At 47.0% G+C, this 25963-nt stretch overlaps 1 long non-coding RNA gene across 1 annotated transcript; it reads right to left on the bottom strand.

The window, feature by feature from the left end:
- Window positions 1-221: 221 nt before the first annotated feature.
- Window positions 222-25826, bottom strand: LOC310745079. The gene is made up of 4 exons (XR_014539907.1): window positions 25139-25826; window positions 7976-8200; window positions 539-1026; window positions 222-464 (listed from the first exon to the last, which is right to left on the bottom strand). It is a non-coding gene; the product is annotated as an uncharacterized lncRNA (long non-coding RNA).
- Window positions 25827-25963: the final 137 nt, after the last annotated feature.

Below are 25963 nucleotides of genomic sequence, written 5' to 3'. Positions count from 1 at the left end.
AAAAGGCTTGCGGATAGCTGTCTGAAGCCTGGGGTGCGCAGCGGGAGTTGGCGCTGCGCTCCCCGGGCTTCGGGCTGCAGGGTGCTATCCACAAGCCTTCGGAGCCCGGCGGGCACTCCCGCCGTGCTCTGAAGGCTTGTGGATAGCTTCCTGAAGCGTGGAGAGCGAGAGGGGTCAGTGCGCACCGACCCCTCTCGCTCTCCAGGCTTCAGCGAAAGCCTGCATTCGCTCCATAGGACGCACACACATTTCCCCTTCATTTTTGGAAGGGAAAAAGTGCGTCCTATAGAGCGAAAAATACGGTAAACCTTTAAAATTAGTACTGTGTTCCTGTGTTCACAATTTGGATTTCAGAACAAGAAGCTAGTAGTACTTGGGCAATAAGGATTTAGGGGAACACCATGTATTCTAGCAAAACAATGGGTGCTACTTTAAAACGACTAAGAAATTTATTGTGGCATAACCTTCATGGTGGGACGCAACCCTAGAGTCTGGCAAGACTGGCCCGAACGAGCAGGGGTACCTTTACCTTTTTAACCTTCATGGTCTAGTCAACTTCTGTGGATTTTGGGTGCTATGAAAAGGCAGAAAATTGTGAGTTATTTTATTTATTGTTGTTGTGTTTTTCTGCCAGGGAGGGGGAGAGGTTCTTGGGGGATGTTCAGACCCAGGTGCCAAGATAACTTGGCTGGCCTTGGATCCTTTACACCACGACTTGATCGGTGGGTGGGTGGTTGCTGGATGCCTCAGGCAACGAAATGTCTTGGGCCAGCCCTGCATATGTGTCATGCTTTATGCAATGCCACAACAATACTTGGAATAAATCATCTTTTGCAAGCAGAATAAATTGCTTTAGTGTTGCTAGAATTTAAGAACCTGGAAAATTTGTGTGTGTGGGGGGGGGGGTAGTATAAATCAAATTGTCTCTGTGAAGTCAGTTCTCATTTATTGTAGACTTGCAGTTTTTGCCATGTGTGTTGGTTCTGAAAGCTGGCAGCCCCCAGACAAATTCCTTTAGCTTTACACCTACAAAGGAAACACAGAAACCAAGACTGAGGTTGAGTAAATATTGGGGCATGGTGGGGAGAGAGACTAACCAAGGTGGTTTACAAAAGAACATATTCATTATGGGGACGGTCCATTCAAAGGAAAAGCAATTCTAACTGCCACTGATCCGTGCACTGAGTTTAGTCGGGCTTAATGCTTAACTTGGCTGGATCGTGCCCAGTGTTTCTCCTAGTGCACTGACGTTAGGGGAAAGCCCTTCGTTTCAAAAGAGCATCTCTAGAACTCAGGCTGCAGATCATTTGGGTATGATAAAAGCAGCAAAGAAAACTGCTTTGAAAGAATCCCTTTGAAGCAGAAATCAAAACATGGATACTTCCAGAAATTAATTATGAATATTTGGGTACTAATGTGGCAACAGTATTCATACAGAAGATAATCCATTCACATGAAGAAGGGTGAACAGAATACGGTTCTTTCTCTCCTCCCCCGTCTGAACATGATCAAAGCCTTCCTGTGGGTTTGCCAAGTCAGTGGAAGCAGATGACAGTCAATAATGGAAAGAGGAGGTGGCATTTTTAAATACAGTGGCTGCACATGAAAAGTTTGATGAACAGACAAAAGTGGTTTGCATTTATATCACATGAGCTGCAAAAACTTGATGCAACCCTGTGAATAACTTCAATAATATAAAGTTTCTAGAATGAACTCTAATGTATACAGTGGGGTCCTACCTATGTTTGCTCATCCCCCATTAAAATGGGAGGAGGCTGCATTGTCACTCAGCCACCAGGTATGCTTCCCAAGGCAATCTCTAGTTTCCTAGACAAAGGGGCTGAAGGAAGCAAAGTGAAAGGCTCACTCTTTCAGGCTCCACTCCCTCTGATCACCTCCATCGTTCCTGTAATAACACTGGGGTGGTGGTGGAGTCCCCTATTTCCCAATGAGAGCAGCACCCAGTCTCAGAAGAGGAAACAAATGTCATGTATTTCTTTTGGCTTTGCTACCGCTTAACTTATTGTGATATCAACACTTTGAAATATGGAGTTGGATGCTGGAAGGGCCCAAAGGAGTGCAAAAGTGTCAGACTTTCCAAGCGTCGCTATTTTCCTTAGATGTCCCTGATTTATAGAAGCTCTCCCAGTTTCTGATTTGATCCCAGAATATCCTGCTTTTCCTTTGGATGTCCCTATTTTCATTGGATAAATGTTGGAGGGTATGGAGTTATCCAACCCCCCAAGCTGTCTGAAGGCAATCCTGTATAGGGAAGGATTTTTTTTTAATATTTAATGTTTTATTATGTTTTTATATATGTTGGAAGCTGCCCAGAGTGGCTAGGGTATACAGTAAAATGGTCATCATGGAATGGGACGTCCCTATTTTCATCGGAGAAATGTTGGAGGGTATGAAGTGTCATCCTCTGCTGTTGCTAGGTGCTTCTCTAATAAGGAAATGGGAGATCAACCCAGTAGTTTCTGCTTCATCTTAGGGGCCTCTGGGACCATTTCCCATTTTTCAACAAGAGCAATGTCCCACTGTCCTACTCCCACTGCCTTTTCCAGACATTTGGGGGCTGTGCAGAGCTGGCTGGTTTCTGTGGGGGAGCAGAAACAGGCTAACTCTTCTCACTCTATTCAGCGATGGACATTGACAGATACCTAGAAATGCCAAACACTAATGCCAGGCCCAAGGTACACAGGCATGACATGAATCAAAAGAGTGATAATGACCATGCTCAGATCAAACTCTGACCTGGTAGGGTGAAATGACGGGCAGAGCCAAAGGACAGACATTTTAATGGCTCATTCACCTATGCCGGAGTCACCGGAGTGGCGCCTGCATTCTGAGCTGTTCCCACCGGTGCCTCCTCTAGCACCCATGAAAGGGCTCAGTAAATGCTCCCTCCAAAATCCATGGCACATGAATGACTGTTTCCTCTTCCTGATCAGCTCCTGCTAGCACTGACTCCATCTGTCTGATATCAGACACATACCCTTAAACATACCCACTACCTTTTACTGGATGCCAGGATGGGCCTTTTCATCCCTAGAATGTTTGTGCCATGTGAAGAAGCCTAGAGCTTTAATTCTTCACTGCACCAGGGCTCTGCAGTGGAAGAGCCAAGGGGAGTGAAGTGGAAAGGTGGACATCTAGCAGGCAGGTGGCTCTCAATATGCATTGAAGCCAACCAATTGCAGGAGAGATCTTAAAAAGCTTTTCCACAGCACTGACAGTAATGTAAGAATGTCTTCGTTGCCATTGCAATGGGGAAGTGTCATCTGTCAGAACTGTTCTGTGTGGTGAATACCCAGCAAATTCTGGCTGCTTTCTCCTTCTAGCTAAGTTGTCATCTGCCTACTTTAACAATTTTCCGTGTGTACTGATCTTGCAGACAGAATTGCTTGTATATTTTTCTTGACACTTGAGCTGCGATTTGATTAGAGAATTAACAGTAACTCCAACCCAGCACCAGTAGGATGCTGTCCTCCGATTTTCATCTAATGGATAGGAAAGGAGAAGCAGACTTGCTGCAGGGAATAGCTTACTCACTTAAAAAAATAAAAAAAACAAGGAAAGATGTATGATCTAGTGCTGTAGAGGGGAAATATGCAGCCTTCAAAAAATTAACAGAAATAAGAATGAATGTTACAACAGCAAAATGTTCGCAAAATGGCAGGAGGAATGGGAAAAGCTTAGCTTAGTTTAAAATTACTTTAACAAAGCTTACAATGTGGTAGGAATCAGGAATGTCCAGAACTAAGGGATGTCCAGAACTATTGCGCATCCATATTTCAATCCACATTCACTATCACAAATATACAAGTGTTGTAAAAGTGTAGTCTCTAAAAAATGGAAGAACCTCCCTGAGAAAAGGAACATGAATTCTGTGCAACGGGTGAGTCAGAACTGCACATTTAATGTGTAAAATACAGCCTTCTAGTCTGGGCTTAGCTTCAAGAAGTATCGCCCACAAATTTGGTGTGTGTGGATGGATTGGTAGTAGCGCAGGAATGAGTATGTTACAAGTTTGACTGCATTTTGCCAGGTCAAAGCCACATGGTAGAACTTGGTTCTTCCTCTGTTTAAGCACTGATATTTCCTCGATGGGATGTACTCAAGGATGGCGCTTGTCAACTATCTTGATATATTTTGCAAGTTCTTTTCTTAATCTCCTCTATTATTTATAAATTTCATTTCATTTATGAATTGCTTCCCATGTGGCATCCTGAAGTGATTTACAATGTAAGCACATATATAAAAGTGTTGCACACATAAAAAAAAAAGTTAACACAATTGTATATATGCAAACAATTAAAATTATAAATAAAAAACAGTTTAAAACAACAATAACACATGTATAAAATCATGCAAATCCATGACAGATACCAACTGGGATTAAGATTTTAGAAGGCTTGTTGAAAGAGTAATTTCCTTAGCAGGTGCTAAAAAAATAATAGAGAAGGTGCTTGTCTGTTGTGCAAAGGGAAGGCGTTCCAAAGGAAAGAGCCCAATTCTGACATCATGCAGAACAGACCTTTCGGTAGGATGCTCTCTGCAGGATGCCCTCTCCTGCAGAATGCCATGTTTGACTGTCTATAGGGGACGCAGCCCCTTAGGTATCCTGGTCCCAAGCTGTATAGGGCTTTGTATACCAAAACTAGCCCCTTGAACCTTGCCCAGTAGCTAATTGACAGCCAATACAAATCTTGGAGCAGTGGGGTCAGAGGATGCTGATATTCTGCTCCAGTGAGCAATGGAGCTCCCCACTTTACCCTAGTTGCAGCTTCCAGGTCAACCTCAAACGGCAGCCCCACACAAAGCACATTGCAGCAATCCAACCTAGAGCTCAAGTTGCCTGCGGGTGGAGCTTAACAGGATCCCAGCAGCCTTTGCTTCCCACCCCCTTTCCTTTTCTCTCTGCTTCCTAGAACAAGCTGCAGTAAGACTCTCATCTGCAGGAAAAGCCAAATGAACTGGATCTCTCCAAAAATAGATTTTCATAACCTGATTTTGCTAACCCAAAGATTGCATGATCTTTTTGGCAAGAAAACCAAGTCCTTTCTTTTGAAGCATTTGGAATCATTTTATCTTTGTTTTACCGCCAACAGATAGAGACTTGTCTGCTGTAACTCCTGAAACTCTATGAGTAAAATCTTCACTTATTTGCAATACTAAGTGTTGGTGATTTATTCTAGCCTAAGTATTTTTGTGGAGAATGTTTGTTTAAAGGTGGATGAGGGCAGATGTAAATCTAACCAAGTTTTAATGTGCTTGGTAGCACTTGTCATTGTGCTTAATTCTGCTATAAGAGAGTAAAGAATCTCTCTTCCAAACCTCTCTCTCCAACAGCATCAGGGACAGGATGCTACCCAAGAGCACCCCACAGCACAACTGCCAGGGGGCCGAGAGATAACCACCCAACACTATTATTTGAAACCAACTCTGGAGACAGGACTTTAGTCACTGCAAAACAGTGTCCCCAATATCCGTCTTACACTGTTGGTTTGGGAGGCTACCCTAGTCCATTGGCGAAGCGCATCTTCCCAGTGTCTGAGGTGGGCTTGTCCAGTTGTGCTGGGGGCGGGGCGGGGCACAGAGGGCAATGTGAGGAGGGTGCAGCAGGGTAGGCAAGCACCCTTCCAATCCGCCCAATCCGACTGATGGGAAGGGCACATGCCTATTGCATCCTTCTGATGCCCTGGCGGCCCCACGCTGGCAAAGCAGCGCGGGGCTGGCAGGGGTGGTGTGAGGAGCAAAACGTGCCCTGGGAAAAACTGTGCCTGGGGCAATGGTCCCCTTCGCCCCTCCCATGCTGTGCCTTTGCCTTGGTCAATGGTATCAAAAACCTCTGAAAGACCAAGTAAGAATAGCAGGGTCATATTCTTCCTGTCCTCTCTACGAAGGCCATCTATCTGGGTGACCAAGGCCAATTCATTTCCATGACCAGGCTTGAATCCCTGTTGGAAGGGCTCCAGAGAACTGGTTTCATTGCAGCTGTTGCACCACAACCCTTCCAATCCCATGTCCTGGAAATGGGGTATTTGCGAGCCGGCAGTAGCAGTCACAAAGCCCTGGGCCCAGGGTTGGTTTTTTTCAGGAGTGGTCAGATCACCACCTCTTACATATCATCTCTGTGTATATGATGTCGTTGGACAAGATCAGGAGGAACCTGGAATTTGGGGCTGTTGTTATACTGATGGCACCTATCTCTGTGCTCCATTTCCTCTAGTCCCTGTCATGCACTCTATTTGTTCAGTGCCTGCTATTGTTGAGGGATGTGAGGTTAGAAAGCACAGGCAGCCTGGAATAAGAGGAAGAGAAAATGCATAAGCCTTTCCTTAGCCTCCTGCTGGGTTAGGTGTTCTGAGGGCTCCTTGTGGGGAGCACTGTTGTCCAAATTGGTCCTGACTGTGATTGACAGGATTCTGAGCTTTCGTGATAACAGCCGCAGTGACATCCTCAAGTTGCAGTTTTGGGAAAAAAGGCATGCCGCTTCCAATTCTTGTTACACAGGATTTCTTCCCGCTTCCCTCCTCTTCATAGCTTGGAATGTTTGCCTTCTGTAGCCCTTGCACCCAGATTTGCAAGGCATGCAAAGACAGAAAAGATTGGTTAGTTTGTGAGGAAGAAGGCTGTCAGAGCTTCATGCTAAATCTGGTGCCTGCTGGGGTAGAGATTTGTTATAATTTGCATGGAAAGGTCACAAGGGAGGGTGACAACTTCCCTTGTTTCACCTAACTTCCAACACTCCCATTTTATTTTTTAAAGGAAACACATTGTAAGAGCTGCCTCACGAATTCCTGGCAGGAAATGTCAATGTGTTCTGTAAATTTTCAAAAATGATTATTATTTTTGAACATCTGAAATACCTACTTTATACTGTGGCCAGGCCAGTCACAGGATACGATGTGCCTATGCAGCCAATCGCCTCTCCCAGCCCAAGCCCTGGTCTTTGATTATCACTCTGCTTGCTATATGGAACTGACTAGGGTGCAGTTACAGTATTGTGTAACAGAAGCAGCAGCTTTTAGAACTGCCTCTGTTCAAGGCAGGCCCTACCATTCAGGCAGAGCGAGGCAGCTTCAGGTGGCGGATGCTGAGTGGCAGGGAATGGCAAGAGGGGCCACCTGGGCTATCCTATGCTCCCTGTGCTAGTCTGCTGCTCTCAGGTGCAGTGGAGGACCCTGTCGTGTCAATAGCATTGAAGTAAGATTCATCTGTCAGTGCACTCAGTTTCTGTATGTGGAATTTGGGGAGGGTTTTTTTCTATCTTGCCCCTTGCTGCAAGCAGCAAAGTGTCTTGGAGCAGCCCTAGGCCTTTTAAGAATAAATACATAGGATGGATTATGTGCACACCACCTTCGAGAGACCATTCTTCCAACTGCTTTGCAAAGCTGTGCTGAATGTGCAACATCAGTGTGGGATAAGCTCATGCATGGCATCTGAATGCATCTGCAAATACGGATTTTAAGATGCAAGACATAAAATAAGGTTCATATTGCTTCTGACCTTTGGCAAGGTCTTGGAAGTGTGTGAACAGTTAATCACTGACCATTCTGAATAATAAAGGTTAAGATGTGGTAGCTAATAGGTTTAATTGCACAGATGAGGGCTTGGAAGGGACAGTAGAATATTTATCTCCATTTGTAAAGGAAACAGATTCTTGTCCATTTTAATCCAAAACACTAACCCGGTGAATTCTGTGTTGAATTATTTTGTGCAATCCCACTGAAAGGGCAGTGAAAAATATTGGTGGAATCCAGCATTCAGAGACGTGTGACACAAAAAATACTGACGCACTTTAACTGCCTTCTGCACAAAGCACATGTGAGCGTATTGTGACTGGGCAGAGAATTGTTTCCTTGGGCTTGCCTTAGCTATAATTAAATTGAGGGAGGAGGGGAGAAGCCCTTTCAAGTGGAGAACAACAATACAGCTCCTAGGGCAGAAAGTCAGCTAATTCACTGACCTTGATCTCACATCCATGCGCACTCCTGTCTCTGTGTGTTTCCAATGTAGATGGAGCAATCCTCTGACTAATTCTCCGTCTCTATTGTGGGGCTTCTGCTGCTGCTGAGCTCATGTTGTTGATCTTGTTTTACAGCAGTCCTGCCTGTTGTGCAGAGAACAGAATGTTCTCTTCTGTGAACTGAGGTTGAACTTATCCAGCCCACTTTGTCTCAGGAACCACACACTTATAGGGGAAAGAGAGGAGAGAGATTGATTTTGTTTTTAATTTTAAAAAGTCATAGGATTTGGTTTCATTTGAGCTATTTAGGATTTTGTTTCCTGTTTATATGAAAACACAAACACTAAAAAATCTGAGCAAACATGCTTTTAAAGGAAATTTTTAAAGGAAATGGAATAAGGATTCTTGGATTGTTTCTTTTTGGTATCAAGGCAGAGCTGAGCATTGCAAATTTGTTTTCCTTTCCTACATTTCTCCTGTTAGATTGCATGCTTCCCTTCCAAAACTGGGATTTCAAACTAAACTCACATTCAGGAGTAAACGGGTAGAGCGGGGAGCCTAGCCTCTGTTTAAGCCCTATTGAGTGCAGTGACAGCAAAATTGGGATACAGAGATTCAGAACATCATCCTGCTTATTTTGGGTTCATCAAAACAATGTATGACTTTAAGAAGTGGTTTGCAGTGCAGGCGATTTCTTTGGCTGGCTTATCCATATTGTGAAAAAACAGTGTGCACTGCAGAAGAGCAATGATATCATCCATTTGCTGCTCTAGCAAGTTGCTAGGGAAGCATCAGAATTTCACAGGAGCACTGGAATCCAAAAGATGCATCTCCAAAAGCTGGCATATTTTGCATTATATTGTGACCAAAAGGATACTTCAGTATCACATATTAAAGAGTTTTTCATTTTGAATAAGAAACTTTATTATTATGGTCATTTTTCATAAAGAATGGTTATTGACATGTGCATATGAAATGCAGTAAGAATAATGAATGTAAAAAATAAAAACAAAAATAAAATGAGAGGGGAAAACCAGGTTAAAACTCGGAATGCAGTGCCACGTACATTTATCACATACAAGAAGAAGAAGGTGAGTCAAATTAGTTCTGGATAAAGCCTCTCAACATATTTATCTATGGAGCAAGGGGTTTATTGGGCTGTGCAAACTAGTTAGCACAAGAGAAAAACTTATACCAAGTCAAATAAAAGTAGTCTATTTTTGATGAACTATTAAGGACTCTTCGTTTGTGCGCCAGGTATTCTGGCAGTGCAATATCCCATACTTTCGCAGGCCACTCCTCTCAGGAAGGTGGTGAATTGGATTTCCAATGGGAAGCCACTGGCATTCTGGCTGCAGTAAGTAGCATAAACGCAAGAGATTTGCGCATGATGGGTGAGTTGGTACCAGGCTCCAAGGACAGGAGCGCCAGGGCTGGGTCTGGAGACAGTACCTGAGAGGTGAAGGTGGAAATAGTGTCAAAAATTTGGGTCCAGAATCTCTGAACTGAAGCAATCCCACCACATATGAAGCAATGTTCCAGTGTGACCACAACCCCAACAACATAAATTAAAGCAACCGTTGCCATTTCTGGATAAGCGCAGTGTAATCCTTTTAAAAAAAAAATTATTAGTTTTCCATTTAACAATCCAATCATATCACATTAATTACTCCAAATTAAACCAATACATATCATAAAAATCCAAATATTTTGCCGAATTTTAATTTTTTGTTGGGGGTACCCATGCTTTGAGTTCAGAAAGGGTCCAATCATCTCATATTTCTGCTGCTTTAATATTTCACAAGTCCCATCTTCCACTCTTCTTGTTGTTATCATTTTTCTTCTTAATAACCTCTGAGTTGTTTCTACAAGCGAGATGAAGCAAACAATATTATGTTTCTGTGTGGGCTTACACGTTGATCCAAAAGTCTTATTCGCGCGGCAGGCGCCATTTCGACAGTTCCGATGAAATAAAGTCTAAGCGTCTGCTCATTAATTTTCCCAGACCAGTTGCTCCATAAATCAGTCTTTCCAGGGGGGATATTGCCAAATAGACATATAATCCAAACAAGATAGCAGAACAGTGGCTCACCTCCCCCTTTGACTGTAAATCTCGCAACAAAGTCTGTTTCGTAATGGCGGATCCCTATTTATGACTGCGTCACCAAAAAAGCCTTTTGTTTCCTTTCCAAATCTTCCACAAAGCAAAGTCTTTAATTAATCTTTGTTTCCACACAGTTTATTTTCCAGTCCCACTTGCTATAAATCATTGTGACGGTTCTTCTAGGGGAGGGGTTGTTAGGTAAAACATATTGAAAAAGAAGAAGTTTCCCCCCTCCCTTCCGTTCCGTTTCAACATACCGACATAGCTGTGATTCTTTGCTGTAGTCTTCTGTTCAATCCATCCCATCACTCTTAACTTCTCAGCGGTAGATTTGATTAGCAGATAAAACACCCTTTCCTTCGCTCGAAACACGTGCATTTTCTTTTTACATCCAATTATTTTATCTTAAGCAATGCAACTAGGTCGCACTCAGAAGCAGCGTCCGGGAGATCCAGAATCTCACTCGAGGGCTTTCCGTCCAGTGTCCCCACCCCCTCCTTCTTTCAAACTCGGGGGTGATTTATTGGCAACCTTGGACGAGGCTGTGTCTCCCCATCCCCTGGGGAGACCCTGGGAGGCTGATTTACTCCCATCATCAGCCCCTTAATTACCTCGTGTGAGCCGGAGAGATGGTATTGTTGGCCATCTTCCAAGGCGCCCCTAGCGGCCCCCTCGATAAGCGGAGTGTAATCCAATTATTTAACACTGTTTTCAGCATGCGTTCCTGTATTCTTACAGAAATCGTTTCAAGTGGGGGTTTAGACCACATCGCTTCCTGTACTTATTTCCCCATCCAGAGATCCAGATCATTCTCCCACACTAATTGTAGCCCCTAAGAAGAGGCTGATTCTATGCTAAGTAGAATTCTATATATATTGGAAGCCAGTTCCCAACTTTGCTGCCACATACACCAGGACAACACCATTGCTGGCCCCAACAAATCAAACATACCATCTCAGGCCTGTTTAATTGCTCATCTTCTAACATTGTGTATGCCATCAAATGCCAACAGCGCCCTTCAGCTCTCTATATTGGACAAACAGGCTAAACCCTATGCCAAAGGATAAATGGACATAAATCTGATATGAGGAATCACAAGACAGTGAAACCAGTAGGAGAACACTTCAATCTCCTAGGACATTCTATACAAGATCTCAAAGTAGCTGTCTTATTACAAAAGAATTTCAGAAATAGATTGGAAAGAGAAGTTGCTGAATTGCAACTTATTACCTGTGATGGCCTGGGAATCGGATTCAAAGGCTGAACCTGAGGATTCCCAGCCTGCACAGGAGTCCCTGCCTCCAAGGCCGGCTGAGCCGGGGCTGGGGCTTGAACCTGAAGGGCCCTCACCTGTGCCGGATCCTCAGGAGCAGACACCAGCTGAATCCGCTCTGACTCCAGAGGTGATCGAGGACCCATTGCCTGCAGGTGCGCCTCTTCTCAGCCCTGTCAGAGGAAGGTGAGGTTGCCTCTGGGTCCAGTAACCCTCCAGCCTCTCCGGAGCTGCAGAGGCTCAGGGTAGAGAGGCGGAGGGAACTAAATTCTCACAGGAGGAGTGCTCGCCTTAAGGTAAGGAGAGGCGAGTCACCTGTGGGCCGGGACCGCCCTAGGCCTCAGAGGAGATACAGGCCAGTCAGCCCAGTCACAGGTTGTGGGAGCAACATCGTTGGAAACCTGTTCCTGCCAGCACTCTGACCTGCTCTCCCTGAGTTCCTGACCACGCCTGGCCCCTTGCCTTGGACCCCGCTTCGCCCTCAACAGACAGCCTCCAGACGCTTGACCCAGGACCGGACTGAGAACACGCCGCACGGTAACCCGCCCCCCGGGGACCAGCACATTACCAAACTTAAAACCATGGAGAGATCTGGTCTGAATAGAGACACTGGATTCTTATCTCATTATACATGATAAAGCTATTTTTAGCTATCTCACCCCTTGCTTTTTCCTGTAAGACCAATTGCAGTTGTTAACAGTAGTCAACAGTTTAACCACACCTACCAGCCAATCACCCGTTCCCACCATCCTTCTGAGTAATACCCCTCCCCACCCTCTCACTGTATATAAGGGTCTGGTGACTTCTGTTTCAGTGTATCTGAAGAAGTGTGCATGCAGACGAAAGCTCATACCAATAAGTAACTTAGTTGGTCTCTAAGGTGCTACTGGAAGGATTTTTTTTATTTTGTTTCGACTATGGCAGACAAACACGGCTTTGTTGTTGTTGTTTAGTTGTTTAGTCGTGTCCGACTCTTCGTGACCTCGTGGACCAGAGCATGCCAGGCAATCTTCTCTTCCACTGCCTCCCACAGTTTGGTCAAACTCATGTTCGTAGCTTCAAGAACACTGTCCAAACATCACGTCCTCTGTCGTCCCCTTCTCCTTGTGCCCTCAATCTTTCCTAACATCAGGGTCTTTTCCAGGGAGTTTTCTCTTCTCATGAGGTGGCCAAAGTATTGGAGCCTCAGCTTCACGATCTGTCCTTCCAGTGAGCACTCAGGGCTTATTTCCTTCAGAATGGAGAGGTTTGATCTTCTTGCAGTCCATGGGACTCTCAAGAGTCTCCTCCAGCACCATAATTCAAAAGCATCAATTCTTTGGCGATCAGCCTTCTTTATGGTCCAGCTCTCACTTCCATACCTCACTACAGGGAAAACCATGGTGTGATGGCCTGGGAATCCGATTCAGAGGCTGAACCGGAGGAATCCCAGCCTGCACAGGAGTCCCTGCCTCCAGGGCCGGCTGAACTGGGGCAGGGCCTTGATTCTGAAGCGCCTGCACCTGTGCCGGATCCTCAGGAGCAGGCACCAGGTGAATCCACTCTGGCTCCGGAGGTGGTTGAGGACTCAGTGCCTACAGGTGAGTCTCCCCCTGGGTCCAGTAACCCTTCAGCCTCTCCTGAACTGCAGAGGCTCAGGGCAGAGAGGCGAAGGGAACTGGTTTCTCCCAGGAGGAGTGCTCGCCTTAAGGCCAGGAGAGGCGGGTCTCCTGGGGGCCGGGACCGCCCCTGGCCTCAGAGAAGATAAAGGCCAGTCAGCCCGGTCCCAGGTTGTGGGAGCAACGTCGTTGATGAGCTGTTTCGGCCAGCATCCAGTCCTTTTCCCCCAGAGTTCCTATCCTTGCCAGGCTTCTTGCTGTGGACCCCGCTTTGCCCGAGGAGGACTGTCTGCCGACCCTCAACTCAGGTCCTGGACCTCGCCCCACGGTAACCTCCCCCCTGGACCAGCACAGTTTGCTCCCGCCACACCCGCACTCCCCCTTCGTTGCGTTTGGGAAAAGCCAGAAGCCATGGCCGACCAGGCAGCTGCGCTGGTGGCATTGGCCCAGGAGAACCAGGCCTTGACTCACACCCTGCAGCAGCTCAGCGATGCGGTTACGGCACTTCAGCAGCGGTTGGACGCCCTACCGGCTCCTGTGGCCAACGCTCCAGCTCCAGGCAAGTACCCAGTGGCCTTGCCAGAGAAATTTGATGGGGCCCCGGCCAGCTTTCCCATGTTCCTTGCCCAGGCCAAGTTGTATACTCAGGGGCGAGCCCGGAACTTCCCTGACGACCGCACCAAGGTGCACTTTTTGATCAGTTTGTTAAAGGACCAGGCGGCCAAGTGGGCATTGCCGCTGCTCAGGCAAGATTCCCCCTTGCTGACAGACTATATGGGGTTTTGCAACCATTTGGAGGCCGCATTTGGCAACCCCCAGAAGGAGAGTCAAGCCAACCGGGCAATTAGGCATTTGAAACAGGGCAAGTCCACTGCGGCCACCTACACCATGGAATTTCGGCTGTTGGCGCAAGACTTGTCTTGGAATGACTCTGCACTTTGGGACCAGTATCTTGAGGGACTGTCAGACGAGATACTGGACCAGTTGGCCATGATGGATCGTCCCACCACGCTGGATGCCGTTATTCAGTGCGACCTCGCCTCTCCCCCTCGGAGAAGACGCTGCGTCGGGAGGGGAACCTGTGTCTTTACTGCGGTGGGAGTGGACACTACGCCCGATCCTGTCCCGAGAAGATGCCAGTCGCAGGGAAACCGCCAACCTCGGTAGCCGAAGGCCCTAGCAACCTGGGGTCCCAAACCATGCAAGAGGGGCCCTCACCAGTGGAATTGCGACATCTCATGGTTCCGGTGCGTCTCTACCCTCCAGGTGGGCCCTGGATTCTTACCCACGCTCTGGTAGATTCGGGGGCAACTCGCTCCTATATGGACGCTGCCTTTGCCGCTCATCATCAGGTGCCACTTCAGAACAAGCCAGAACCGGTACAGGTGGAGGCAATTGACGGACGGCTCCTGCGTTCGGGTGCCGTCACTCAGGAGACCCAGCCCTTGGTCCTGTGTCTCCAGCAGCACCGGGAGGTGCGAACTTTGGACATTGCCTCCATGCCCCGGTTCCCTCTGGTGCTCGGGATGGACTGGCTGGAGGCTCACAATGTTCAGATTGACTGGGTCAATCGGATTGTGCACTTCCCAGACCCATGTCCCCATGCTCGGTCCAAGATGCTAGCAGCCGCACCCACTGAGGAGGCTGCATCCACGCTCCCCGCCAAGTACCGGGACTACCAAGACGTGTTCGAGGAACGGGGGGCAGACCAGCTGCTGCCACATCTGTCTTTTGACTGCAGCATAGACCTCCAGCCCGGAGCGCCCCTGCCGGTGAGTCACTTATACTCTCTAACAGAGCCAGAGCGCGAAGCTTTGCAGGACTTCCTGCGCAAGAACCTGGAGCGTGGTTTCATTAGGCCTTCTACCTCGCCCACCGCTGCGCCAGTGCTCTTCGTTAAGAAGAAATGTGGGGAGCTTCACCTTTGCCATGATTACCGGGCCCTGAACAAAATTACCATCCCAGACCGGTACCCCTTGCCCCTTATTTCGGACTTGCTGGAGCGGGTGCAAGGGGCGCAGGTGTTCACCAAGCTAGACCTCCGGGGGGCCTACAATTTAATTCAGATCTGAGCCGGGGATGAGTGGAAGACAGCATTCGGGACCTGGTACGGGCAGTTCGAATACCTGCTTATGCCCTTCGGATTGTGCAACATGCCCGCTGTGTTCCAACGGTACATCAACCACGTGTTCCAGGACTTGCTAGACAAGTACGTGGTGGTGTACTTGGATGACATTCTGGTTTTCTCCCGTGACCCGGCTCGCCGCGAGGGTCATGTCTGGACTGTGCTGCAGCGCTTGCGGGAGCACCGCCTGTATGCAAAGCTCAGCAAGTGCGAGTTCCATCAGCAGTCAGTGGACTTCCTTGGTCACCGACTCTCTCCAGATGGGGTGCAGATGGATCCTGGGAAGGTGGCAGCGGTTCGGGAATGGGCGGCACCTCGGAACCGCAAGGACCTACAGCGATTCCTGGGGTTCGCCAACTATTACCGGACCTTCATTGCAGATTATGCTCATCGCACCACCCCGTTGACCCGGCTACTGCGCCCCAAGATGCCGTTTTCCTGGGACAAGGAGGCAGAGGAGGCGTTTCAGGGGTTGAAGGCCTGTTTCCAGAGAGCGCCGATCTTGCAACATCCTGATCCCTCTCGACCCTTTGTGGTAGAGATCGACACCTCCAGTACGGCTCTCGGTGCCATCTTGTCTCAGCAGTACGGACCCGATGCGCCACTCTTACCCTGCACCTTCTATTCCCGCCAGCTCCTTCCAGCGGAGCGTAACTATACCGTGTGGGAGCAGAAACTACTGGCCATCAAGGTGGCCTTTGAAGTCTGGCACCACCATCTTGAGGGGGCACGACACCCGGTGGAGGTGAGAACCGACCACCGGAACCTGGAGTACCTCCAGACCACCCGCAAGCTGAACCAAAGGCAGATCCGGTGGGCGTTGTTCTTTTCCCGGTTCCAGTTCCAGATCAGCTACATCCCTAGCTCCCAAAACCAGAAGGCGGATGCCCTGTCCCGGAAACCTGAAGACAACGCAGACACGGTACAGCAAGCAGTACCCACCACGATCCTACCAACGGCTGCATTCCTGGCCACCCAGGAGGCTGAGCCACTGCAGGCTCGGGTGCAGGAACAGCAGCGGGTCGACGCTTGGGCCCAGGAATGACTCCGGGAACTGCCCGAAGGGTCATGCCCTCAGTATCCGGGGCTGGTCTTGCATCAGGGCCTTCTGCTGCACCACGGTCGCCTGTACATCCCGCCAGGGCCACTGCGGGCTGAGGTTCTCCGGATGACCCATGATGCCCCAGCAGCGGGACACTTTGGGCGGTATCGGACCACCCATCTGGTAAGCCGTGAGTTTTGGTGGCCCCGCCTGAAGGCTGACATGGCTCGCTACGTCGCTGGTTGTGATGTCTGCCGGCGGGCCAAGGGCCCTACCGGGCGACCCCCCGGCCTACTTCAGCCGTTGCCAGTCCCACCACGTCCTTGGCACACGGTTTCGCTGGACTTTGTAGTGGACTTACCCTCGTCTTGTGGCTGTACCTGCCTTCTAGTTTTCTCCGACCATTTCACTAAGATGGTGCACTGTGCCCCCTGCCCATCCGTACCCACAGCTAAGGAAACTGCTCAGCTGTACCTTCAGCATGTCTTCCACCTGCATGGCCTACCTGAGCGTGTGGTGTCTGACCGGGGCGTTCAGTTCACATCCCGGTTCTGGCGAGCCTTGCACCAGACCCTCGGGACAGAGGTCTGTCTCTCATCAGCCTACCACCCACAGACCGATGGCTAGACGGAACGGGCGAACGCGGTGCTGGAGCAGTACCTCCGGTGTTACTGCAGCTACCAGCAGGATGACTGGGTCGACCACCTAGCATTGGCGGAGTTCGCCTACAACAACGCGGTGAATGCGTCCACCCAGCAGACCCCGTTCCAGGCCAGTTACGGTTATCATCCACGGCTGTTTCCGGATGGGCTGCCGGCATCCGCGGTCCCTGCGGTGACGGAGTGGCTTCAGGAGCTCCAGTCCCAGCAACAGCTATTGATGGAGCAACTGTGCCAGCCCAAGGAGGCGTACAAGGCCCAGGCCAGGTGGGGCCGGAACTCCATGTCGGTGACCTGGTATGGCTCTCCACTCGCCACCTCCACCCCTCTCGACCTTCGTGGAAGCTGGACGCCCATTTCACCAGCCCGTTTCCTATCGTGGACCAGGTCTCGCCTGTGGCATTCCGTCTTTGGTTGCCCGCAACCCTGAAGGTTCACCTGGTATTCCACAGGTCCCTTCTGAGTCCGGTGGCCCCACCCGACGAGTTCCACCCAAACCGTCCCCGACCGCAGCCAGTTTTGGTTCAGGGGGAGCCTGAGTACGAGGTGGAACGCATTCTGGACTCCCGATACCGCAGGGGAAAGCTGCAGTATCTCATAGACTGGAAGGGGTATGGACCGGAGGACCGTTCCTGAGAACCAGCAGCCAACGTCCACGCGCCTGCCTGCCTCCGAGATTTCCATGCAGCATACCCCAGCAAGTCGGGTCCAGACCCTCAATTGGGGGGGGGGGGATGGTGTGACGGCCTGGGAATCCGATTCAGAGGCTGAACCGGAGGAATCTCAGCCTGCACAGGAGTCCCCGCCTCCAGGGCCGGCTGAACTGGGGCAGGGCCTTGATTCTGAAGCGCCTGCACCTGTGCCGGATCCTCAGGAGCAGGCACCAGGTGAATCCACTCTGGCTCCACAGGTGGTTGAGGACTCAGTGCCTACAGGTGAGTCTCCCCCTGGGTCCAGTAACCCTTCAGCCTCTCCTGAACTGCAGAGGCTCAGGGCAGAGAGGTGAAGGGAACTGGTTTCTCCCAGGAGGAGTGTTCGCCTTAAGGCCAGGAGAGGTGGGTCTCCTGGGGGCCGGGACCGCCCCTGGCCTCAGAGAAGATAAAGGCCAGTCAGCCCGGTCCCAGGTTGCGGGAGCAACGTCGTTGATGAGCTGTTTCGGCCAGCATCCAGTCCTGTTCCCCCAGAGTTCCTATCCTTGCCAGGCTTCTTGCTGTGGACCCCGCTTTGCCCGAGGAGGACTGTCTGCCGACCCTCAACTCAGGTCCTGGACCTCGCCCCACGTTAACCTCCCCCCTGGACCAGCACACATGGCTTTAACTATACTGACCTTTGTTGGCAAGGTGATGTCTCTGCTTTTTAAGATGCTGTCTAGGTTTGTCATTGCTCTTCTCCCAAGAAGCAGGCATCTTTTAATTTTGTGACTGCTGTCACCATCTGCAGTGATCATGGAGCCTAAGAAGTAAAATCTCTCACTGCCTCCACTTCTTCCCCTTCTATTTGCCAGGAGATGATGGGCCCAGTGGCCATGATCTTTGTTTTTTTGATGTTGAGCTTCAGACCATATTTTGCGCTCTCCTCTTTCGCCCTCATTAAAAGGTTCTTCAATTCCTCCACACTTTCTGCCGTCAAGGTTGTGTCATCTGCATATCTGAGGTTGTTGATATTTCTTCCAGCAGTCTTAATTCCAGCTAGGGATTCATTCAGCCCAGCCTTTCGCATGATGAATTCTGCATATAAGTTAAATAAGCAGGGAGACAATATACAGCCTTGTCATACTTCTTTCCCAATTTTGAACCGATCAGTTATTCCATACCCAGTTCTAACTGTAGCTTCTTGTACCACATAGAGATTTCTCAGGAGACAGGTGAGGGGATCAGGCACTCCCATTTCTTTAAGAACTTGCCATAGTTTGCTGTGGTCAACACAGTCAAAGGCTTTTGTGTAGTCAATGAAACAGAAGTAGATGTCTTTCTGGAACTCTCTAGCTTTCTCACCGGCAAGCTACTCCAGTATCCCTGCCAAGAAAACTCCATGGACAAAGACAACAGACCAACATGGCTACCTACCTGTAACTAGAACTATGTATCTCCTTGTACATGAGAATTATTCACATAATTATACTGTTATTCACATAATTATACTGTTATTATGAGAATTATTGCTAAAAATATGTATTGTTGGGCCTACAATAATCTATATTTTTAGGATCCGGAGTTCTTTGTTCTTTTTTGCTTCCCTGTTTTATAATGTATTTCAAGAAAAGGATAAAATATCTTTAGGACATGAGTCTGACTTGAATCACTCCTCCCCCAAGACTGCTGCTAACATTTAGAAAAACAAACCTGTAGGAGATCCTGTGCATGGTCTGCCATGTCATGTCTAGTTTGGCCTTGTCCTCTATTTTTAGCTGCTGCGTCATGCTTGTGCAAACCATGTCCTCAAAGAGTTTCCTCTTCAGCTATTGCAAACTAGCAAGTGGTGTCATCTTTAAGCTCTAGCATCAATACTTTTCCCCGGCATGAATTCTTATTTGTGGGCAAACATATACATATTTCTGTAATTTTCAATTATTCATTTTAACGGTCATTTGTCATTTCATTTTAAATATACAGGTTATGGTTATAATGTTCACAACTCTGCATGCACCTGGACCTTAGCTTTTGGACCATGTATTTTCATGGTTACAAACTTGTTGTGTGGTAGAATTCTTAGGAAATTAATGCATGAAGAGAAAAACACCGTTTTAACTGGATCAACAATGTCAAGAACTTTGCCTTTCAGCCATAGATCACTAACTCTGATTTAGTTTTATATTTAGTTGTGATTTCCTGCCATAAAAACACTGCTGTTTTGTTGTGGGTTTTAAGTTCCCTTATCCTTATATGAATGTTATGTTGCTTTCATGGAAAAATTCTGCCTTCAATAAATTATAGACTGTGTCCAGCTAACTTGTTCCATTAGCCCAAGGATTTCTGTTTGTGCTATGGACCTTCTCGCCTTTCTTATACCTTTGCCACTCCAAAACTTGCTCTGGTTCACCCCTACCCTCCAGAGCATATTAGGCGAAGGTGTGAGGCACACATAGGGAGCGTGCTGGGAAGTTCTTTTGCACAAGCAAAAAATCATTGCGCTGATTTAATGAATTAGTTGGATATCAACCTATGTGGGCTTTTTTTAATGTGTTAAAATAAAGTGTGTGTTTTAAAGAGCTGTAAAATAATAGATAACTAAGTCTTATGGCAAAGTCTTTTGACTTGCAGAATGGGTACTTTTTATATGACACCTACATGCTTGTCATAACCACCTCTTGCCATATGTCTATTTTTGTTTATGCCACATCTCGGCCTTTCTGTTCTCTCCTTTCTTGGCATCTATTGACACATGCACTCAGTGAGGGTGTTTACGCACTGGCAGGTTATCAGGGATTTAGCACATGTCCATGATCTGTCTACAGGATGCTTCTCTTGACTAATTCCTAACTAAGATTTACTGGATCAGGCCCAGGAAGTTGTCTCAGAAACACATGCTGTTGCTTGGGATGTTCTTTGACTTACCAATGCCAGATGTTTGCATTTTCACCCACTCTGCTTTGTTAATGGGCATTTAACGCTTCGGGGCACTTATGTAATTGTCAAATTCTGTATTTTTTGCTTTTCATTTCCATCTGGCGTTACTCTCTGGGAGTGCGCTGCTGTACTCAGGTCCTCCTGGTGACTTCTCATAGGCATTTGGTTGGCTACTGTGAGACCACAAGGCTGGATTAGATAAGTCTTTGGCAGGATGTAGCGGGCTCTTCTTGTTTTCTGTGGTCACTCGTCACCATTCTCCCCCTTACAGCCCCATGTAGATATTTGCCTGACAACTTCAGATAACACTTCATGAAGCGTCAAAGTGCATTTTAATTTACGAAAGCTTATGCTGTAATAATCCACTTGTTAGTGTTGAAGGTGCCACACAATTGTCACTTTTGTTGCAACAGGCCACCCCAGCTACCCCTCAGGACCCTCCGGCTTGAATCTCTCAAACCTGCACTGGCCCCTTCTCCATCTGCTTGATGGGTACAGTGTGCGGCTTTGAGTCTGAATAGACTCAACATATTTCTCAGAGCACACTGAACATCTGGATAGCACACAAATAAATCTTCACAAGCTAGCTGAATGTTTACTCAGAAGTAAATCTCATTGTGTTCAGTGGAGTTTACTCTCCAGGGATTGTTTAGGGACAGCAACCTAAATAACAGGAACAATACATTCAGACAATCTGAACTCAAAATCTACCTGAGATTAGAAGCCATACACCCCTGAACTAACTAAGCAATCTACATTCTTTCCAGCCCCAGTCTTTACTTCTTAGAAGCTACACACAGAGAAATGTAGATCTATGCTGATAATGGATCTGAGGAATTACACTCAAACTGGTGCTGTTTATACTATTTACTCACAATCAGTAAATATGACAACAATGAACACTATTTACTCAGATACATAAACTATATTTTAATGGATGAAGGCAGGAGCAAGGGTGTCCAGGCCAGCTGGCATGAGAGAGAGTCAGTCTTCGTTTAATATAATATATTTGTTTAAGTGCTTAAATTGTAAACCATCTTGGCAGAAAGGCGGTACTGTATATAAATCCCATCAGTAAAATGCCCTTAGTTGGTGCATTTCATGTTTCCCACAGTAGGAAACACAACACGTAGGCTAATAGTTAGTGGAGAACAGTCTTCATAGCTGGAAATAAGATACAAGGCATACAACCAATGAATGATAACAAAATGGTTGTATGCCTTGTATCTTATTTCCAGCTGGTGAAGACTATTACAAAACAGTATCATTCCGGAGACACTGTACTTTTGAGGCTTTTGAGATGTCTTCCGTTGAAACTTTTGAAAGACTACTGAGAGACTTTACAGTGGAACCTCATGTTATGGACAGGATCCGTTCTGGAGGCCCGTCCATAACACGGAACCGACGCAAGCCAAAGTGCCATGTCTGCGCATGCGTGAGCGGTGAAACCTGGAAGTAACCCGTTTCGGTATTTCTGGGTTGCCGTGGGACACAACACGAAAACACGTAACCTGAAGCGGACGCAACATGAGGTATGACTGTGCTTTTTAAACTTTTGAGACGTCTTCCGTTGAAACTTTTGAGAGACTATTGTGAGACTGTCCTTAGACATCTGTTTTGAACACACGGCTTGACGGTCCACTCTACTACTCTGTTATATTGCACATATGAACTTTGATTGGCTTATTCCTATAATTTGAATGATATCATTATTCTATTATATATTCTCCACTAACTTTTAGCCTACGTGTTGTGTTTGTATTGTTGTGATTGGTTCTTATTGAAACACAGGGGTTTGTTTTTGGTTCCCACAGTAGAAAAGTTAAACTGTACAAATTTCTATAAAACTCCTGCAAAGGATTAACCCCTTTAACAATACCAGTTTCATTTGCAGCAGTGACTTGTTTTAACTTGTCAGCTCCCTCATAATATAATTGCTGAGTATCCATGTGTAGCTGGTTGAGATTCTTATGGCTTAATTTCCAAAGTTGGTTGAGTTCACAGATGCTTCCAACAGGCAACTTTTACAAGCTGTTTTTGTACATATATTTCTGTGGTTCTTTCATTGGGAAATATATCTCAAGTCCATCAAAGTAGATTTTTGACATTTGTGTTTTAAAAACATCTTCGTAATCCACCAGATAATTGACCGTTTTCAAGTTGGTGCTAATATATGAAGCACTTCATGCTGTCTAATACTGCGGAAAGGACTCTCCCCCTTGATTTCAGCTAATTTGACCAATGTGTGACAGTGCAACCAAATTTCTTGAACTTTTACCAATAATGCAATATAATTCTGTCATACATGACTCCAATGGTACTGGCTTTGAAATGGTGCTGGCTGTCGTACCCCTGCTGACCCCCCCCCCCCGTGGTGTTCTGCTGCTTCCTCTCAAATGCAGCCTTTTATATCCATAGGAAATGGACCCAACGGACACTTAAGGTGACCTGTACTTATAACACCCAGTCGCATTCCCCTCAGCATATATATTTTTTCTTTTTTCCTTTTACTCCTCCCACCTCTCCGTGCAACTACAGAGTCCTGCCCAGGACAAACTTCTTAAGCACAGACTGAGTTAACAAAATTTTTACCTTACAGAATTTTTACTTTACAATAAAGTTGTTAAGAAGGAAGTGGGTTGCTGTGTGCTTTGCAGGAGCCCTTCCTTAATTACAAGTTAAGTCATATCAAAAATACACATGTAGTTTGATTGTTGCTATGGTGATAATAAGCTGATGTCACAGAACAACTTTTAACAATTGATTATGTGTGTTGTCTCTTGCCAAAATGAATCATTGCAAAGAAGTTGTATCTGATTAGCGAATGATGGAAATTTTAATAGTTCATGCTCCTAATGTTGACCCTCTGCTTTTTGCTTTCTTTTAAAATGTGGGCTTCCATTTGATCTATCTGCCCTCTCCTGTTTTTAGACACAGCTCTGCAGGGAAGGGACAGGGATTGCAGCTGTCGGTGAGGGGTCTCCCTGCCCCTGGTCCTGTCAGGGCTGGGCCCAGATGTTTTGCTGTCTGGTGTGGAGGGGCAAATGACACCCTCAGGTACGTGCTAGTGCCCAAGGCTGGTCCAATTACTTTGCTCAGAAGTATCTCCCTGGCAAGCCTGTGCAGAGCTTGCTTGAGGTCTGCAATGGGAGTCTTCTTAGAATAAAGTTATAAACTCAAACAAAAAAGCAGCCGGTCCCTGGTGGGCCTCGGGTGGGGCAACTTCGTTGTCTGAGTGTAGCCAGCTGTCCCCTGCCCCAGCCTGCTGACTGGGTGGGGCAGATCCACTTCACAAGCTTTATGGCAGACAGCAGAGTATTTGCTGCTTTTCCTCAGGCCACAAAATGTATTGGGCTTCTTGCATGTTCTGTGGGAGGTGCATCTAGTCAGCCATAGCTGTGCATGATTGCCAGTAAGAGCAGACTCAGACTGGTCATGACCTCTCACCTTTGGGGAGGGAGGAAATAAGGGTTGTTTCCTGCTCCTCACTCTCCCCTTTGAACCATGTAGAATCATAGAGTTGGAAGGGACCCTGAGGATCATCTAGTCCAACCCCCTGCAATGCAGCAATATGCAGCTGTCCCTTACGGGAATCAAACCTGCAACCTCTAACCAGCTGAGCTATCCAGCTGCTAAACTGAGCTGGGGCTCCAGACTCAGACTGCGTGTTTGAGGCTAACTTTTGTCCCTTGCCTGTGTTGCTGCTGCTGTGGTGTTGAATGATGAGTGAGACCTGTGATTATTGTAAGTAAAGCATTTAAACTTACTAAAGTTGTGGTCTATTCAGTCTGAGGGGTAAAGGCAGGGGAGAACTATAAATGCTTAATACTGGCACAATTCATATTTCTCATTCTTTGCAAACATGTCATAAATCTGTTTTAAACTCTGCTTGGGGGTTGTTTTGGCTAAAGAGTGAGTCAAGCCCTGCACACTTTTTTTTTTTTAATTCAGGCAGTCAGCCATTTTTCCTTTGTAGTGGGACTTCAGGATTAATTGGTATTCCCCAGTTACTTCCCAACATGTTTTGCATTCCTGTGGGCTCTTTTTATGTTACACATGGCAGCTGTGAATGGCTTCAGACAGAGTTAAGGTAGTTTGGGGATAGGGAAGAGATGGCTTGACGCTTTCCTTTCCAGTCATTTTGTCCCCTCAAAATCACCCCCAGTGGCTTTTTTCCTTGAGAGACAAAGCATCTGGAGAGGTGGAGCTTCACCCACACTGGTACCCAAAACTCAAGCCAACTTCCCCAAAGCTTAGTTTGAGGAAATTGTAAATAGCTACTGTGTACTGAATCATGCCATCAGTCCATCTAGCCCAGTTTTGTCTACTGTGATGCAAAATTGTGAAACTCAAAAAAGTTGAGAAAGTAGTTCTCAGAAACACAACTGTTAACTACTAATTGTAAAACTGTCTCTACCCAAAGCAAGAACAGAAAACAGTTCTGCAAAACATTTTCAGAACTTGCAACTATATCTGTAGCTATAGCTGCACACACACCAATTTCTGAGCGGTGAGAGATTTCAGGATTTCCAACGCTTACCCAGGGTTCAGCTGCCTTGGAGTTAAGGTCAGCAGAGACTGTGGTGTCTTTGGGATACATATATGGTTTTACTTATACAGACATACATTCTGAGCATATGATGTAAGAGCTCAAAGCATTAACACCCCAACGGATCTTGATTCCCCATTAGGTTTTGAGGGAAGGCCCCACCGCAGACCATAGCTTGGGGATTCAGCTCACAGAGAAGGTTCAGTGCCTCTGTATCCTTTTAGCTCTTGGCATAACCAAAACTCACCCACAAACTAGCCTCCCTGGCTTGCTGATCTCCTTCTAGGTTCATATGGCATCCTGCTGAGCAGTGGCAAAGAGCGGTGGGGGTGGAGAGCAGGCGGGGACATGGCTGGCGCGCGTCCCAGGGGTGTGACACGTGTCCTGGGGATGTGATGTGTGTCGCGGGGAATGGCGAGGATGGGGTGACAAGGACTTTTAAAACTTTCCCACCATATCCCAGAATACAGTTCGTACAGCATCATTGCTACATCATTGCTACATCACTGACATGTCACAAAAGGGGAGGAGAGACAGGGGTTACACTAGTTTAACCCTGGCAGACATGTCCAGACAAGTCCTTGGTACAAGATTAGCATAAGCAGACATGGCAGGGCAAGACCCAGGTATGTTTGGATCCCTTGGCAAATCTGGTGATGGGATTAGGCTTTCCTTGGCCAACAATCAGCTCAGCAACTGTCACATCTGGGAACTTCCTGGAGTCCTTTTTCAAGAGGAAAATAGCTTTGGAATGGAGGAAACTGGCAAAGGAGTTGATTTTATATGATTGTTAAAGCTAGGTATCTTCCCTGAGCTAAGTCAAAAGGATACATTTATGCATAATATTTGTAACATTTAACAACTTTAAAGATGTGCCTCCCCCCGTAATTTCCGTAACATTTTTCCAACTTTGTTCTGTAAAATAAAACTTTCTTGTTTGCTCAACTTCTGTCTGAGTCTCCAAGTTTACCCTCTCTCACACAAAAATATATAAAATAACCCATGGTGTTTGAGTGTAGACGTATACAAAGGAGGTGATTCACCATAATTGGTGCGCAGCCGTGGGATCTGC

This window comes from Podarcis filfolensis, assembly GCF_964270895.1.
Source record: "Podarcis filfolensis genome assembly, chromosome: 11".
Classification (NCBI taxonomy): Eukaryota; Metazoa; Chordata; class Lepidosauria; order Squamata; family Lacertidae; genus Podarcis; species Podarcis filfolensis.
Note: the sequence above shows the minus strand (reverse complement) of the source record. Positions and strands in the feature narration are given on the sequence as shown.